The 19,171-nt window shown below is 44.6% G+C and overlaps 1 pseudogene; it reads left to right on the plus strand.

The window, feature by feature from the left end:
- Nucleotides 1-16,007: 16,007 nt before the first annotated feature.
- On the plus strand, nt 16,008-16,153 carry LOC119805623 (annotated as a pseudogene).
- The last annotated feature ends 3,018 nt before the right edge of the window (nt 16,154-19,171 follow it).

Genomic DNA, 19,171 nt, shown 5'->3' on the forward strand with positions numbered 1-19,171 from the left:
CCAGGAAAATAGGGTTTTATAGTCAGACAACACAGAAAATTTTAATAAACCATTCATAAACAGCTTAAAATTAGCAATTAAGGGCAGTATCTTTTTTGGAAAAATTATAAAACCTAATTGAAGAATTTTAAAGACTGAAATAGATTCACATATTCATTGGAAGAATCAGGATGGTAAAGCCGTCATGACCCTCTGACCAGTGGTCCTCAACCTTCCTAAACACTGCAACTCTTAACTAAGTTCCTCATGTTGTGCTGACTCCCAAGCAGAACATTATTTTGTTGTTACTTCATAACTGTAACTTTGCTACTGTTATGAATTGTAATGCAAATATATGATATACAGGCTATCTGCTATGTGATCCCTGTGAATGGGTTGTTCAACAGGTTGAAAACCACTGTTCCAAACTGTTTTGTAAATTCAATGTAAACCCAATCACAATTTGTGGGTGCATTTATATTGTGACAAATTAATTTTTTTGGTTTTTTGAGACAAGGTTTCTCTGTGTAGCTTTGGAATCTGTTCTGGAACTCACTCTGTAGACCAGGCTGGCCTCCAACTCACAGAGATCCACCTGCCTCTGCCTCCTGAGTGCTGGGATTAAAGGCATGCGCCACCACTGTCTGGTGACAAATTAATTCTTAAATGTGTATGGAATGAGACATAAAGGTACATTAATCCAGGTGGTGCAATATTGTTCAAGCCTAGGTAAATAGGTGGTCTCAGATAACACTCACATGTAGACATAGAATCAGTGATCAAGAAAAGATTCTGGACCAGTAGGGGAACAGTGAAACTTCTAATGAATGGAACAATTGGGTGTCTACTTTGGAAGAAATGAATTTTGATCTCTGTATTATAAATAAAAACTCTCTGTGAATTAAAACATAAACATACAAAGGAAAAGCAAATCCCTTTATAATATGACCCAAAGTTGTTCTTTGAGATGTTGGGGGGGGGGGGTCAAGTTTTTCATTCTATGCAAAGAAAAGCACCTCTAACCCAGCTATACTTAATCCTCAGTCATGAAAAGCGTTTGTATGCTCAGGATAGAAAAGTTTTCCTCCAACAAGACACAAAGAACACTAACCATAAATGAAAACTGTAAAACATTAAATGACATTAGGAATGCCTACTGACCAAGGGATACAAGTGACATTTTTGGGAGAAGCCAATGGAAGCATGTCTAACTGATGAAGGGCTTAATCCTAGAATGTGTTGAAAACTACAAAGAGAAAATCCAGGGCCCAGACAGGTATATTAATGACTTGTGACGTTCACAAAATGGAAGATTGTGCAACGAGAAGGAAAGATCTCCTGCTGCATGACCCGGGTGAATCACACGGTTCTGATACTGAGCCAAAAGAGCCAAATATATATTAATATATATATTTGAACCATTTAATCAAAGTTCGTGAACAAGTAAAACTAATGCATTACCACGTGGAAAAATGTAAAGAAAGGTGAGGGGATGATTGCAAAGTCACTGTGCACTCCCTCTGTGGGAGGGAGGGGTGTGGCTACGAAGGAGCCTTCAAGCCTTGTGAGATGTCCCTCATTCAATATTGTTCACTTTGGCTGTGACTCACGGATGCACAGCTTATCTTGTCTAGTGATTCACTTTCAATTATGTACATTTAGAGGCTGAAGAGATGACTCAGTAGTTAAGAGTACTTGCTGCTCTTTCAGAGGGCCTGAGTTCAGTTCCTAGCATCTACATCAAACAGCTGACAAAACCGTCTCTGACTCCAGCTCCCGGGGATCTGATGTCTCTGGTCTCTGCGGGCACCTGCACGCATGCGTGCGCGAGACACATGAACATACAAGCACACATACACACCTACACATAATTAAAACATTGTAAATCTTAAAATGTACATTTGTATTTTAGAGTCTCAGGCAACAAAGCGAATCGAGCCAAACTTCGGGGAGGAGAGGGAGTAGCGCAAGGCTCCCAGCAATCCCAGGGGACCTGCAGCCTTCTGAAGCCCCCTGGGTTCAGTCTCTTGCCTTCTTTCCTGGCTGTCCCAAGATCTTCCTCATCCCTGTTTGGGTAGGTGATGCCATGAGGAATTAGCCTGTATCCTGAAATGGTTGTGAAGCAGGGCCTCGTGTGACACATGCTCATCTTGTCCTCAGATGATGAAGTTGATGTCCTCCTGGGCCTCGTTACTCCCATCATTAACCAGGACATTCAAAAGCCTGGTCGTATGGCTAGAAGAGAATTATTAGTTCTCTCACAGCCTCAGTTCTTCACTCATAAGAGGGATTTGGTACCCACTGGACTGGGTGATTGCACCGCCTAGGGGAAGCTTGTAACATGACCTTCCTCAGACCCACATTCATTTAGTGGATGTAGTGTTTGATATAGCATAGCAGGACTGGCAAGGGCAGGGGCTAGAGTGACAGGGTCCTGGACTGAGTCTTCCCAGCCATCACCTAATGGATCCATTCTTCCTGCCTCCCTTGGCTCATTTGTTGTCAGGGAGTAACTCAGTTCTCTGAAGTTGAAAGGAGACAAGTCTGTCAGTCGCTGACTTACGTTTAATTTCCATGAGAAAACACCATGACCAGAGCAACTTATAGAAGGAAGTGTTTCTCTTGGGATGACATTTCCAGAGGGCTAAGAGTCCGTTGTGGTCGGGCAGCATGGCAGCAAGCAGCAGCGGGCGTGCTGGCTGGAGCAGCAGCTGAGATCTCACACCTCAAACCTCACACAGGAAACAGAGAGAGCAGAACTTGAAATGACGTCTTTTTGTTTTGTTTTGTTTTGATTTTTTTTTTTTTGCTTTTTTGTTTTTGTTTTTCAAGACAGAATTTCTCTGTAGCTCTAGAGCCTGTCCTGGAACTAGCTCTTATAGACCAGGCTGGCCTCTAACTCACAGAGATCTATCTGCCTGCCTCTGCCTCCCGAGTGCTGGGATTAAAGGAGTGTGCCACCACTGTCCGGCTGTAGTAAGTCTTTTGAAACCTCAAAGCCCACCTCCAGTGACATACTTCCTCCAGAAAGGCTGCATTTTTTAATCCTCGCCAAACAGCCACCGACTGGGGACCAAAAGCACCACAGGCAGTGACAATGGCCATCTTTCACAGAGCAAGCTTCTGTTCGAGCTTGCCATTGTCATCTCCTATAAGGATTTACAGCTGATGTCTTCACAACAATTGTTCCCAATCCGTGCATGGATTGTTACAATGTCAATGATGTGCAGGGTGAGGACCTCCAGGGACCTCCTGAGCTGGTCTCCGGGGGACTAGCACCTGCCCAGTGTCTCTGTCACTGAGGCTGATTAGGGCATAGCCCCACCACATGGTAGGCCGGGTGTTTCTGATGTAGATGGCCCCGAGGGAGGGAGAGGAGCAGGAAAGCATGGGAGATTGGCTCATGTTCCTGTCTGAATTAGTTTTCTGCTCCTGTTGCAGATTTACAATAAACTTAGAAAGGCTCAGACCAACAAATGGTCACTGCTAGATTTCTGAAGCAGCATAATGTTAGATTTCTGAGATAGAGAAATGAAGCCAAAAGAGACGAGAAACTGACTTCAACAGACTGGATTGTATATTCCTTTTTTTTCATTGTATTCTTGATTTTATTATTTTTCTTAAAAGTTTATTACAATGTACAACAGGCTCCAGGATAACACTTCATTTTAACTATAGGTGGCAAAAATGTTATAGTAGGGAATCCAAATTTTTCACAGGCTCCAGGATAACACTTCATTTAAGCTGTAGATGGCAAAGATGTTATGGCAGGGAATCCAGATGTTTAAATAGGAATGGAAGAGGGTCACCATCATCTCAGGTATGAGGAACAGCTGACTTCTTGCCAGATTTCTTAATTCCACTTGTGGCCAGGGGTCCCTTCCCCATGACCTTGGCTTTTAGCTCCTCGAGTTTCTTCTGCTCCTCTTTTTGTTTCTGCTTGAAAGCCTTATCTTCCTCGTCCATTTTCTTGGCTTGCTTCTTGGGCTGCTTCAGGGGCTTCTTTTTGCCCAACATGCGCCTCCAGACACCCCTTCTCCAGACCCTGATTCTAAGCCCTGGACTGTATATTTGCAGCAGCAAGGAGCAGACAGCAGGAAAAGGGTGTCTGCTGAAGGGGAAGGGGTATTTAGGGTTTCTATAGGAGGTTTGGAGAATGGGAAATTAAATGCAGCTGCTGGAGCTACATGTAAGCCTTCATGGAGTCGTTTGTCCTGAAAAGGCATTTTTTTTCCCTTTAGAAACTGCTTTGCCCTGGCTACCAGGATGTGGGTGATAGTGGCTGATTGAGTGATAGTAGCAGTGATGGGGGAGGGGCTGGAGTTTCAACATAGGGGTCTTGGTCAGGGTCTGGCAGAGTTTATTCAAGGCTTACTCTAACAGTCCGAGGTCTCACAGGTTTGGAGGCTGGTCCTTCAGGAGGAGCTAGGGCATTGGTTCTCGACCTGTCGGTCATGACCCCTGTGAGGTTGCATATCAGTTATCCTGCACATCAGATTACAGTTCATAACAGTAGCAAAATTACAGTTATGAGGTAGCGACGAAAATGATTTCATGGCTCGGGAGTGACCACGACTTGAGGAGTCGTATTAAACGGTTGACGCTCCTACTCTAGGGGGAGCATTCATCTTCTTGCCTCCCCAAGTTGTAGCTGCATCCTGCAGACCTTGGCTCATGTTCTCGTCCCCAGTATTCAGAGTCAGTCTTGGCCAGTCAAGTGGAGAGCAGAACTTGCGGTGGACAGCATGGCACAGTCAAATGACAGGGAGCTGTTCTGGTGGTAATGACACTGTGAGCGTTTCCCCCGCCCTCCCTCTGCCCCAGGTAAGGCAGCCCAGGAATGGAGAGTCTACACTGACTAGGAGCTAACAGATGAAGAGACCAAGGCTCTGGGGCTCTGAGTTCGCCTCAGCCCTGAGGACAGTCCGCTGTGGCCTTTCCGGGTCATCTGTTCCCTCCTCTTCCTTGTTTAGCATCTGCACCTCATAATGTTCCCTGTTCTCTCTGTTCTCAGTTTTCAGCCCAGCTAACATCTGCCTCCATTCTACAGGGTGGCTGTGGTCCAGGATGAGGACAGTTCCATAGCTGACCTTCCTATTAATGAAAGTGGCCTTCTTCCCTTCCCTTCCCTTCCCTTCCCTTCCCTTCCCTTCCCTTCCCTTCCCTTCCCTTCCCTTCCCTTCCCTTCCCTTCCCTTCCCTTCCCTTCCCCTCCCCTCCCCTCCCCTTACCTCCACCCTTCCCTCCCCTCCCCCATCCCCTCCCCTCCCCTCTGCCCTCCCCTCCCCTCCCTCCTCCTGTCCCCTTCCCTTCCCTTCCCTTCCCTTCCCTTCCCTTCCCTTCCCTTCCCTTCCCTTCCCTTCCCTTCCCTTCCCTTCCCTTCCCCAGGGAAGCCTGTGGCCCATGGTGGTCCCACAGTGGGGCTGTACTGCCATCGGGCATGGTTTAGCCCTGAACAACCCATATTACAGTAATGTCCACCTTTGCTAGAAGGGTGCATTCTATCTCCCAAATAGGGAAGGCTTCAGAGGACACAAAGGAGGGCCAGTCCTTTCCTTTTTACATTTTTTATTTGAAAAAAATGGGTTTTTTGTTTGTTTTTTGAGACAGGGTTTCTCTGTGTAATAGTCCTAGCTGTCCTGGAACTCACTTCGTAGATCAGACTGGCCTCAAACTCACTGAGTGAAAAAATTACTATTATTTTGAAAAAAAATATTTAAAGTTCAACACCTTATTGTTTTATTTGTGTGTATGTGTGCATGCATGTATGCAGGTATACATTTATGCACATGATTTATGGAGGTCAGACAAGATACGCACAGGATCAGACCATGTGTAATGGCTGGCCACTCTATCTCGGGTCTCATGGCTGCACAGCAAGCATCTTAACCACAGAACCAGCTCTTCGGACCCCAGCAAGTACATTTGAAACAGCCATTTCTTTATTCTGTGTTATGAGGGTCTGTGTACCACAGGCATGTCTGGTGCCCACAGAGGTCAGAGGGAGCATGGGATCCCTTGGAACTGGAGTTATAGCTAGTTGTGAGCCACCATCTGGGTGCTAAGAATGGAACCCGGGGGCCTCCACAAGAGCAACACGTGCTTTTAAATGCCAAGACAGTTCCCCAGCTCCCCCACAACAATTTTTTCATGTAAATCATGACTCTCACATTCATGCTAATCACTTGTTTAAAGCAGCGGGGGGTGGGGTGGGATGGGGTATCATACACAGTAGAGAAGGCAGCCCAAAGCAAGAGAACACCAAAGCGGAGACCGGAAAAAGAGCCAGACAAGGCTAGTACCTGGGGGTCACCCTTTCTGCTGCCCTATCAGCCCTTTAGAATGCCAGTCTAACCTCAGGCTCGGGCAACAGCGCAACCCTACTTTCAGAGCAAGTAGCTTGACTGGAATCAAAAATAAATTGGGAATGGAGCACGGTGGCTGAGCTTAGAGCCTGAAAATCTATAGGAAGTAACTGACATTTGAAAAGATTAAAAACCTCAGTTTGATAAGTGGGGCAAATTAGACGGATGGTGGAACCAGCAAGAATGACCCCATTACCATAGACTGGCTTCCTGTAACAGAGCTAATGAGCACCCTAGACTCTTGTCTAGAAAAAGGTCAGAGCTCATCTGTCTGCTTTGGCCTTTCTAATTATCTTGCAAGCTAAGGGCCGGAACAAAAACACATCTTCAAAACTCAGAGCCCTGAAAGCTCCGCTCCAGTGTTGCTTTCTCACCTACAGCAGCCATCTTGGCAGTAGGACCTAGCTTCCAACAAAACTCCTGGACTTGTGTGCTTGGTTCAAGGACCACCAGTAGAAATAGAGTTGAGATGGTGGACAGCCTAGCTAGGTGTCTCTGTTGCCTTGCCTCCCACATCTCTGATCCTCACATACACTGTTCATGTTTCCACACTGCAGGAACCATTTTTTTCCGCAGCTCAAAAATAAAGAACCATTGTACATGTCCATCACAGAGGCTTGAGCCCTAGCGAGCACAAGCAACCTATCTGAATAGGGATTACACTCAGCTCTATTGAGCCTTCTCTATAAGGGGTTCCTAGCTCAACCGAGGCTGAAGCTTAAGATGAATAGCCAGATGAGGCCACATGTATGGAAATTCATTAAGAGAAACATATTTTGACACTAGAGCTGTGATTCCCAACTGTTGGCAGTTTGTCCCCACAAGACATTTGGCAATCTCTGGAGACAGTTTTGGTTGTCAGAACTAGGGTGGGTCAGGGATGCGATCAAATATTATATAATGCACAAAACAGCCTTCTACTACAAAAGACTGCCAAAGTTGTTTCCAAACAGGGATGGGGTGAGGGCAGAGGTAGCAGCAGGATGAGAGTAATTAAATTAACTCAAATTAAAATTTTAATTAATTTTAGAGAGGAACTTTGCTGGAAAGCTACAAAAACACAGGATTAGATGGGTAGCTGGAGGGAGAGCCGGCTGCTGGCAGAGAGAAATGGAGGGACTACAAACGTATGATCTTAAGTGTACAGTGTCCTAGGCAATGGCTACACTCCCAGCCCATTGACCTCTGCCTCAGTTCAGGCATAGCAGAACAGGCAGGAGCGCCTTAGCAGAACTGCTGCCCGCGTGGCTCATCTTATCCGCACGCACTGTCTGAGGAGTCAAGTTTCCAAACTTGAACTTTGCATGGTGGTATACAATCCCAGAATCTGGTAACCTCTTGTCATGGAGTGGGGAGGGGCTCATGGAGTCCCCACTCCTCCATGAGGATGGATATGCAGTTCATGGTTAGTAGGGAGGGAGAGGCATTTCCTTTAATGGTGTAGGCCATGTTCCTGTAAACAAACCCTTGCCCGTGCTCCTGTAAGCAGCCTCGGTGAAATTCACTGGGCCACAAGAGCAAGTTAGGAGAGTGGAAATGGGACTAGTTAGGGCAAGGAAAGAGGCCACTGGGCATGGGACAATATATATGAGATACGTCAGCATGTACACGTAGGAAAATGCCATAACAAAACCCATTATCACAGAGAATTAATATATGTTCATAAAACAGTAAGGAAGTTTCAAAATGTGAGCTGGTGGCACATGACCGCAGTACCAGTAGGACAGTGGGGTCAGAAGGGTCAGAAGCTCAAGGTCATATTAGTAAATTCAAGGCCAACCTGGGATACTTGAGACTGTCTCAAAAACCAACTATAGATTGTACCCAGGCCTTTCCTCAGGAGCAGGGAACTTGTTTTGGGTTCTCAGAGAACTTTAGCTCAGGCCTATGGTGCCCAGAGCTTCTGTTAAACTCCTCTGGCCGACCAGTAACCACTTGGTTAGTCTTGCTTTAGAGGAAGCAGAGGCCAGAAGAAGAGGGAGAGTAGTCCCCATGCCTTTGGAGGTGCTTACACGGGGAAAAGCAGGGTCCTTGGGTCGCTGGCTGAAGGAGGGGTGGGTGTGGGGTAGTGTCTCTTCTCGGATGGACTTGGATGGTGCTCTAAGACAGCAGAATCACTCCGATGGGAGCTCTGACTACTCCATGGCCTGTCTTTGTTTCCCTTGGATCTCATGTCTTTCTGAGCTGCACCTGCTCTGCTAACTCCACCCTCAGTCCCAACCTCCCCAGAGCAGTGCGAATCACATGGACAAAACTCAATGACTCCTCAACCAGGGTTAGGACAGTTTGTCTTTTCTTCTTTGCCTGGGGATTATTTACCTCATAGCAATGCAGTTTGTACCAAAATGCTGTGTGTGTGTGTGTGTGTGTGTGTGTGTGTGTATGCATGCTTAAATGTGTCACATTACATGTGTGGAGGCTAGAAGACCATTTGTGGAGGCCAGATGACACCCTGTGGGAGTCGGTTCTCTCCTTGGAGGTCCTGGGCTATTGAATTCTGGTAGTCAGGTTTCGGCAGTCGGCATCTTTACCTGATGAGCCATCTCGCTGGCCCTCCTTTCTTGTCACAATACTCTCGGTTCACTCAACTAGGTGGATCTAGAAAACAGAGCTGTTCTTTTTTTATTGATTTTATTGAGCTCTACATTTTTCTCTGCTCCCCTCCCTGCCTCTCCCCTCCCTTCAACCCTCTCCCATGGTCCCCATGCTCCCAATTTACTCAGGAGATCTTGTCTTTTTATACTTTCTACTTCCCATGTAGATTAGATCTATGTAAGTCTCTCTTAGGGTCCTCTAAGTTCTCTGGGATTGTGATTTGTAGACTGGTTTTCTTTGCTTTACGTCTAAAAGCCACTTATGAGTGAGTACATATGATAACTGTCTTTCTGGGTCTGGGTTACCTCACTCAAAATGATGTTTTCTAGCTCCATTCATTTTCCTGCAAATTTCAAGATGTCATTATTTTTCTGCTGCATAGTATTCCATTGTGTAAACATACCACATTTTCCTTATCTATTCTTCAGTCGAGGGACATTTAGGTTGTTTCCAGGTTCTGGCTATGACATACAATGCTGTTATGAACATAGTTGAGCACATGTAACAGGGCTGTTCATCCTTACATAAGCATTGAAAGTCAATGTCTCAGACTCTTAACAGGGCCAGTGAGAGGTAAGCACAAGGTTGTGCGCCTCAGATTTTGAAGTCTGTTCTTGTCTGATATCAAGACATCTAGCTGGTTGGGGGTTCTGGCCTGATATCTGTCACTAGATTCCCAGGCTTGCTCCTCCTTGGAGTTGCGGAGCCCAGAGCAGGCCAACTTCGGTGTTGAACATGCACTCCTGGTCAGGGTTGCAGACATCTGGGTTCCTGAGTAGAGGCCAGGATATTTCTTGGAGCCTGCTGTGTGTGGATAGGTGTGGGCAGCCTTGGCCTGGTTCCACTGCTTCCTGAAGGGTTCAGGTTCCAGTTGGTGCTTGTGTGTGTGTGTGTTCTGCATACGCCTTCCTCTTCTTCATTATCCTTCTGTTCTTCCTGCCTACTAGGAGTTTGTTTATGTTACTAAAGGGAGAGTTCATATTTTGAGTCCTTTTTTTCATTTAAAACTTATTATTGTTGTTACTAGTATTTACTTTTTGATCTGGGTGTGGTAGCCCACGCCTGCAATTCCACCCACAACTTGGAAGGTGGAAACAGGAGGATCACCCACAGCTACATAGCAAGTTGGAGGCAAGCCTGGGCTACATGAGATTCAGTTTTATCTCCCATTCCAAAATGGGAGTAAAAAAGAAATATGTGTTATTTTTTTCCATACTGGCTCTGTGAGCAGTTCAAAGAGTGTATGCCTGGACCCTGAATGTACTGAATACCAGTAAAGCCTGATATTTGTAAAAATAATATATTTTCATAGTTATAATTTTAATATATTTACAATTTAATATAACTTAATAAATTTAATATCTAGTAAATTGGTAATTTTAGTAAATTCAAAATTTAATATTACTTAATAAATTTAGTATCTAATAAAGTTATAATTCAAATAACTTGATAATAAATGCTATTATTAAAAATATGAAATAATCCAGTCTTTTACCTTTTGAGACTGTTTCACTTGGCACGAATTCACTAAGTTTCTTTTTCCACTGAGTTTCATCCAAGTTGCCGAGCAAATCAATATTTCATTCTTTTTCTTATCTTGAGCCCCAGCCTGGTGCTGCATGGACATGCAGGCCAGGGGGGCCTTCTTTAGAAGTGGAACTATCAAGATTTCTGCATGACCTGGGTGTGACAGCTCTCTGGAGGCTGAGGCAGGAGGACTGCCACAAGCTCAGGGCCAACTTAGCCTAGGGACTGAGATCCCACTTGCAAAACCCAAACCAACAAATCTCCCTGTGGCTCAAGGGATATCTGGCTATTGCTAAGCAGGAGCTCACCCACCAGCTGCCCCCAGGCCTAAAATGCAGCTGCAGGCCCAGGTCCTGTCATCCTCACCTGCTCATTGGGTATAAGGACACTCTTGGTCTGCAGGGTGTGTTCATGGGGAGGAGACAGCTGAAGCAATGGGAGAACAGAACTGACCCAAGATCAAAAAGAGCAGGTCAGAGTAGATGGGGGGGAAGGGCTGACTTAGATTGCCAGAGGCATAGTTAGAGGAACCTTGGCTGCCCAGGGTAGCTAGGTAGAGTTAGTGCCTAAGCTGCAATAGGAACCGTGGGCCTGTCATCTCTATGGTTTTCTGATGAAACCAGCTGCTAGGGTCACAAGACTTTGCCTCTTGGTCCTCGTGTCTAATCAAGGGAACTCTGAGGTTATGTCAGGGAGTTTAGTGTCACATTGTTTACTCTGACCCACAGACCATCAAGAGTCACGAGTTGTCATTACAAGAGTGACTAGGCTGACATTTGTGTAATGTATCCAAGGGGTGGCTAGTGTGGTCTCAAATGTTTCTCATGACTTGACTTAATTTATCGTCACATTGTCTTTCTTTCTACATGATGGATAGACAGTGATTTACTTTTCTACTGAAAAGTGAACATTATTTTTTTTGTGTGTGTGATACTGGGGATTGAGCCCAGTTCCTTAAGCGTGCTAGGCAAAGCACTCTAACAAAGCATTATATCCTAACCCTTCGTATTCTTGCCCATGCAAGAAATACAGGAATCTTCATGCACTAAAACTGCTTGTAATATAAAAAAGATCGAAGACTGCCTGATCCTATTGCAACAGAAAATGCACAAGTTGATTGTGCATCTCAACACCCAGGGCTATGACATACCCAGAAAAAAACCTAGATGCAAAAGAGGCAATGCAGCAAGATTCTTTACAACTATCTTGGAGAAAAATGAATGGCTCAGAAGCAAACAGAACTAATCTCTAGGCATATAAATACCTGCAGAAGAAACAGTTTTAGAGAAAACAAGGATTCTTATGTGTTTCACTGGGGAAAATTAAAAAAACAAATATGTATTAGGGATGACTGGAAGGAGCGAGAGGGGAGAAGTTTGGGATGAATATGGTCAAGATACATTCCTTACCTGTATGGAATTGATAAGGCATAAACAAGAATTTTCTTAAACAAGAAGAGAAAGTGAGTGAACGAATAGATTAGAAACCTATTGAATTTGCTTTGAATTTATGTAGTTTACCACATGCATGGATTCATGTAATTGATGGGATGTTTCAGAAATGATCCCTCAGCCTAAAATTTCTATCGTGTTCCCTCTTTGTCACCACACCTTCTTTTTGGCCCAAAGTCTCTGCAGTCCTTTACCATTCTGCTTTTGTCTTTTCAAGAAAGGCCTACAAATGAGGTAATCCAGTCTCTTACCTTTTGGAGACTGTTTCACTTGGCACGATTTCACTGCGTTTCTTTTTCCATTGAGTTTCATCCAAGTTATTGAGCAAATCAATGTTTTGTTCTTTTTATTATATTTATGCACACATGTGGTACAGTTTGTTTATCCAGTTAACCACTGAAGAGCATTTGGGTTGTTTCCAGCTTGGAGTTGTTATTAATAGAGCTGCCACACGCGTGTGTGCCTGAGGTTCAGTGAACATAAGTTCTCATTTCTCTAGCAAAAATACTTTAGCTATTCAGTCGTGCTGATGTTACTTGTAAATACTTTCCTGTAGGCAGAACAGTCTGTCCTGCCAGCTAACTCCCAAATAACCACACCGAGACTTATTATTAGTTATACATGCCCAGTCAATAGCTCAGGTTTATTACTAACTAGCTCTTTCAATTTAAATTAACCATATTTCTTCTCTACACTCTACCACTTGGCAGTACCTTTTTTCAGCATGACATGTTCATTTTGTTTCTCCCTACCTCTCCTGATGACTCTACCCTTCTTCCCAGAGTTCTCTCTGTCTGCCTCTCCTGCCTATACCTCCTCCTGCCTAGCTATTGGCCATTTTAGCTCTTTATTAAACCAATGAGAGCAATACATCTTCACAGTGTGCAAAAAGATTGTTCCACAACACTTTCCTTTTCCTACCAAATCGCCCACAGAAATGCAGCAAGATTATTTCTCCCAGAAATATGTCTATCCCCGTGTCAACACCACATTGTCTTATTTACTGTGTGCTATGATTCTGATCTTAAAAATATTCTTTAAAAATATATTTTTAAAAAATGTGTGTGCATGTGTGCTTGTATGAATGAATGCTACCTGTACGCAGGTGTCCTAGGAGGCCAAATGAGGGTGCTGGATCTCTTGGAAGTGTAGTTACAGATGTTTGTGAGCCACCTGATATAGGTGCTGGGACCCAAACTCAGATCCTCTGCGAGAGCAGCATTTGCTCTTAGCTAGTAAGCCATCTCTCCAGCCCACAGTTTGGATTTGAAATGCCCCCCAAACCCTTGAAAGTTTGGATTACAGCTCGCGTGTGCATATGCGTGTGTGTACAAGTTTAAGAGCTCTGGGCCGGAGGCATACATAGGCTATCTTTTTCATCACTTTTGACCTTAGTCTTTAAGACAGGATCTCTCACTAAATCACAAACTAGCTGTCTTCACTGGGCTGGATGGCTAGGGAACTTTTGGGATCTGTTTCTATCCCTCCAATGCTCGGTTTACAGACTCAGATAGCAATGTCTGACTTTTCACACAGGTGCTGGGGATTTGAACTCAGTGCCTCATGCTTTCACAGCAAGTGCTCTTACCCACTGAGCCATTTCCCATGTACCATACTCTTTTTTTTAAAAAAATTTTTTTGGGGGGGCTGGAGAGATGGCTCAGTGGTTAAGAGTACTGACTGTTCTTCCAGAGGACCGGGATTCAATTCCCAGCACCCACATGGCAGCTCACAACTGTCTGAAGATCCAGTTGCAGGGGATCTGACACCTCCACACCAATGCACATAAAATAAAGTTAAATAAACCATAAAAATATTTTTTAAAATTTTTTTTGGTGGGGGATGCAAGTGTGTGTGTGTGTGTGTGTGTGTGTGTGTGTGTGTGTGTGTGTGTTGGGGGATATAAAGGTCAGAGGTCAACCTCAGCTGTTTTAGCTCAGCAACTGGATACCTTGTTTTCTGAGACAGTATCTCCCTCACTGACACCTGAGGTTCAGTAATTAGACTATGCTGGATGACTAGTGAGCCCCAGGGACCCTCCTGTTGGCACCTTCTCAGCAGTGAGATTACAAGCACATGCCAACATGTATTGCTTTTTATGTGGGATCTGGGGGATCATCTTTAACCTCAAGCTTGTGTGGCCAACTGTTTACCAACTGAGCTATCTCCTCAGTTCTCTATTTTAAAATATTTACTAAATTTATTGAAATGAAGGGAATTTAAATGATGCAGAGATGAAAAGTATTAAAAGTAGGATGTGGTGGTGTTTGGGAAGCTGAGGCAGGGGAATCATGGGCTGAAGACTAGTCTGGGCTACATAGATATTTTGATATAACCCTGAGCTAAGATGACTCTCTCTCAAGAAAAATCACCTCCATATAAATTATCCAACTCTATGGAAAATTTCCATTAAAGACAATATTTACCCCTTTCTATTTTATATAAACAATCTACACATACATCATGTCAATTCTTGCAAAAAATAAAAACAAAACAAAAAAGCAACTCACCCCGAGATGGTAAAACTTGTCTCAAGTTGAAAAATTACTGTGGACTATGTTTCAATAATAGTGTTCAACCCCTCCTAGTTGTCTTTTGAGACAGGGTTTTTCTTTTATGCCCAGGCTGGCTTCCAACTTAATGGGCTCACGTGATCCTCATGCCTTAATGTCCTAAACAGTTGAAATTACAAGGGCCCACTACCGTACTCAGAAAGCTCCTAGTTTAATTTCACAATTTTATCACACGCAAAGACTTAGTGGGCCCCGGATCTTAGCACAACTGACTCCATGATGGAAGTACCATTCAGGCTGTAATACTCAGAACATAGACAATACCGCCTGCCAAAACTAAAACAAGACCCAATCCATCAAAGTCCATAGTTCTGGGAAAGTCTCTGAATGTACCAACCTTGCTTTTGGCTTCTGTAGTTCTGCTTCTGGCTAACTGTTCTTGCTAACTGAAGTATGTCAGTCCAGGACATGGCTTTTGTGATTAAAAGCTCACCCTGAGAAAGGATCAGGGTTACACTGGGATCCTGAACACCCAGTGTAGTTGGCGCCCTAATGAAGACTTTCTATTGGCTTAAACCCATGTCTGAGCAATCTCCTCTGGTGAATACCCTATAACACAAAGTGTGTTTTGTTTCATTTTGTTGAGAGTGTCTCCCTATGTAGCTTGGCTGGCCTGAAACTCATAGAGATCTGCTTGTCTCTCTCTGCCAAGCGCCAGGATTAAAGGTGTGTGTTACCAGCTCGCTGTGGTGGCACACACCTTTAATCCTAGCACTCAGGAGGCAGATGCAGGTGTATCTCTGGGAGTTTGAGGCCAGCCTGGTCTACAGAGCAAGCTCCAGGACAGTCAGGACTACACAGAAAAACCCTGTCTTGGGAAAAGTAGGTGTGTACCACCATGCTGAGCTGTTCTTTTTAAAACAATGATATTGGCATCATGAAACAATGGATTGCTAATAATGAAGACAGTTTGCATACATGGTATCTTAATAAGCTTTAAAAAATTAGTGGTGATTGTTTGCTACAATGTTTTATGTTTTCAATGCCTTTTCAAGACAAAAACCTAGCTGCATACAGTTAAGTGACTTTATTTTTGAGAAATTTCTATGTGGCTCAAACTGGCCTTGGACTCCTGATCTTGCTTCATCTTCCTTAATGCTGGGGTTACAGGCCTGTGCCATTACATCCAGCGCTTTTCTGTTGTTGTTATTTTAAAAGACAGTCTCACTAGGTAACAACCCTGGCTGACTTGCGACTTACAGAGACCTACCTGCTTCTGCCTCCTAAGTGTTGGGATTAAAGGCATGTGCCACTGCACTTGACCTAAGTATGTTTTGAAAATATAAAATTGTTTTTAAAAAATTGTGATGATTAATTCTTGTTGCTTCTAACAATAAATTTTGACTTGTGTTTTCCTATGTAGTAAGAATTATAGAAAAAAAAAGCAAGAAAGAAGAAAAAAAGAATTACATTCTTGTGGAGGAAAACATTAAGACCTACCCATTCTTGCTGTGTATGGTGGCGCCTGCTTTTGAGTCAAAGCATTCAGTAAGTTGAGGCAGTGAGTTCAAGGCCACTGTGCACTACCGAGGGAGACTGTCTCAAAAGCCAAGCAATCCCGTGTGGGCCTAGTGTGCAATGGTTACAAAGAGCAGCTTCCTTGGTAGTTTACATAGCCTTTTGCTTATATGGGTTGCCCTAAGGGACGGACCTTGGAGACAATTTCTAGGCAAACTCGCACGCACGCACGCACGTCCGCACGCATGCCCATGCACGCATGCACGTCTTCAATCTCAGTGCTAACCCGAGTCTAGGCTCCAGACAGGTATGAGCAGTGCCTTTAGGCACTGTGCCCCAGGGTTCACCGACCAGGCTTCACACCGGTCAGGACATCATATCGATTTGCACCAAACTACAGAAGAAGAAATACGTGACTGAGGCCCTTTGTAGAGCCAAGTTCAAGTTCTCTGACTGCCTGACGATCCATACCTCAAAGATGCAGAGCTTCAGCCAGTTTAATGCAGATGAATTGAAGACATAACAGCTGAGAAACAGCTCATTCTTGGTGGCTATGAGGTCACCTATGTCCCCAAGCATGGTGCCCTGGATAAGCGGTGGTCCCACACTCCTGGAGTCTTCTACTGTGCTCTCCTATGCCTCACCAAACTATGCTCAGTGAGAAATCACATATGTAGGCTGGAAGAAAAAAAGGAAAGAAAAGGAAAATTGAAGTAGGTGCTTAAAGCATGTCACCAAATAATGACACAAATGCCAAGAACAGCAGAGGTGACAAGCAGCTTCCAGCACACTGTCACCTCACGGAGGCAGAAGCTGCTTTTTCTGGATTTTTTTCCGTCAATGTGAATAAATCATTAGTGTTTTATCGGCAGTTTCATTATGTGGTTTTTTAAAAAGAAAAGATTTTGATTTCTTTCAGAGTTCACAGTTCTCAGAAGAGCCCTAATTTTGGCAAGCATGTAATCAGGGGACATTTTCAAGAACTGAATGCCCTTCAGCAGGTGAAGTCTTTCAACACCCCTGCAGTGTATGGGCATCTTCATCCTTAGCTATGATGCCAGCAAATCCTGCCACCAAAGTTAGATGCTTTTTCTGTCCTCACGGTCCGCTTAATTACTGTTTTAAAACTGAAATGCTTCCACCATTTATAATTTCTGTTTTGGAGCCAGGCAGTGGTGGCACACACCTTTAATCCCAGTGTTCAGGAGGCAGAAGCAGGCGGATCTCTGTGAGTTTGAGGCCAACCTGGTCTCCAGAGTTCCAGGCCAGCCTCACCCACGGAAGGCTTTGTCATTCTCCTAGGTTTGAGGCATCTGGAGATTGAACTGTTCATCTCTTCATCTTCAGTGCCTCTCCCTCCTGCTTTTGCACCGAGGAGTTGACACGACATGATGAACTTCAGGAGACAAGTTACTTTAGTTACTCAGTTTGGGCTTTGCTCAGCTTGCCCAGCTGCTCTGGTTATGGAACCACAAACTGGTCACCTGGGAAGAGGGACTGTCAGCTGAGGAACTGCTTCCATCAGATTGGCCAGCCAGCATGCCTGTAGGACATTTTCTTGACTAACTGACAGATGTGGGAGGGCCACGCCCACTGTGGGAAGTGCCATACTGTCACAGGTGGTCCTGGGTTGTGTGAAGCACAAGCCGACCAAGGCTGAGAAACCAGACCAGTAAGCAACGTACCTCATGGTCTCTGCTTCAGTTTCTGCTCCAGGCTCCTGTCTTGGCTTCCTTCAGCCATAAACTGTGATGTGTAAGCCAAATAAATCTGTCCTTCTACATGTGGCTTTTGATCATGGTGTTTATCACAGCAATAGAGAAGCAGACTAGGGCAGCGTGTGTCTTCATTTACAGTTGGTATTGGTGTCTTCCTTTATCACTGCCTATTACTCTCCACCTTTAGTTTTTGGACAAGATCCTTCAGTGGAACTTGGAAGCAACCTAAATGCCCCTCGACTGAAGAATGGATAAGGAAAATGTGGTACGTTTACACAGTGGAGTACTGCACAGCAGAAAAAAATAACGACAGCTTGAATTTTGCACACAAATGGATGGAGCTAGAAAACATCATTTTGAGTGAGGTAACCCAGACCCAGAAAGACAAATATAATGTGTACTCATGCATAAGTGGTTTTTAGACACAAAGCAAAGAAAACCAGCTCACAAATCACAATCCCAGAGAACCTAGACAACAATGAGGACAGCAAGAGAGACATTCATGGATCTAATCTACATGGGAAGTAGAAAAAGACAAGTTCTCCTGAGGTATTTAGGAGCATGGGGACCTTGGGAGAGGGTTGAAGGGGAGGGGAGAGGCAGGGAGGGGAGCAGAGAAAAATGTAGAGCTCAATAAAAAAAGATCCCTAGGTGACCCTAGAAATCCCTTAATGGCTAAACATGAGCTCCCAGGATCCCCTTGTCTCTGCTCTCCCAGTCCCAGTCATGCACAGTTGTGCCTGGCTTTTTACATGGGAGCTGGGGATCCAAACTCAGGTTCCCGTACTTGCATGAGCTGTCTCCTCAGTCCCCCAGTACCGTTCTAAGCCCTGGCACTCCATAGTTCCTTTGCTCTTTAGCTAAGCCTAGGTACAAGGGCGATAACCTTGCCTCCTCCCCGATTCCCGGGCCGGGCAGTGCTCAGAGCCACTCAAATTGCTGGCACGCGTCTAAACTTGAGTGTGGATTTCCTGGGTGCTTGTGTGTGATACGGAGACTGTTGAATCAGCATACGCCAGGTAAGCATGTTGTCACTGATGGCCACCCTTGGACCTGGACTCTTCTTTGATTTGAAACAAGGTCATGTCAGGCCGCCCAGGCTGGTGCTGAACTTCAGGGCCCCAAGTGAGCCCCCAGCTTGAGTCTTCTGAGTAGCTGGCACTGCAGGGGCATGCCACCACACAGGTCTGAATCCGCTCTTTCAGTTGTTCCGTGTTAGTTATACAAAATAATGTGTTCATTTTGACACTGTCATGCATGTATGTATTGTATTTTGGCCATGTCACCCCTGGCTGCCTCTTGTCCCCTTCCTGCTTCTGCCAGTCCTCTTACTGTTCCCAACTAGTACAAGTCCCCTTTCTACTTCCTTTAATTTTTTTTCTGTAGAAAAAACCTTTTATTAGTATTGTGTGTATGTGTTTGGTATGTGCATGTACATACACGCATGACACTCCATGCATGTGGCGTTCAGAGGACAACTAACTAAAACAGTTCTTTTCCTCACTA

This window comes from Arvicola amphibius, chromosome X (assembly GCF_903992535.2).
Source record: "Arvicola amphibius chromosome X, mArvAmp1.2, whole genome shotgun sequence".
NCBI classification, from domain to species: Eukaryota; Metazoa; Chordata; class Mammalia; order Rodentia; family Cricetidae; genus Arvicola; species Arvicola amphibius.